Source organism: Eimeria tenella, genomic scaffold (assembly GCF_000499545.2).
Source record: "Eimeria tenella Houghton genomic scaffold, Eth_scaff2803, whole genome shotgun sequence".
Lineage (NCBI taxonomy): Eukaryota > Apicomplexa > Conoidasida > Eucoccidiorida > Eimeriidae > Eimeria > Eimeria tenella.
The window spans coordinates 1-205 of record NW_013542680.1 but is presented as its reverse complement, the minus strand read 5'-3'; positions in this window follow the sequence as shown (position 1 = coordinate 205).

The window sequence follows — 205 nt, the reverse complement described above, 5'->3', positions numbered from 1 at the left end:
AATAACTGAATCTAAACCCTAATATTTAAACGGATGGCTGCTGCTGTTGCTGCTGCTGCTGTTGCTGCTGCTGCTGCGCGGCTTGAATTGCATCAGCTTGTTGCGCGCCTCTGCACTGGCTGCGCACGCAGCAGCCGGGGCAGCAGCAGTAGAACAGCACAGCAGCAGCAGCAGCAGGCGCTCCTGCTTTCCGTGGCAGGGGGAG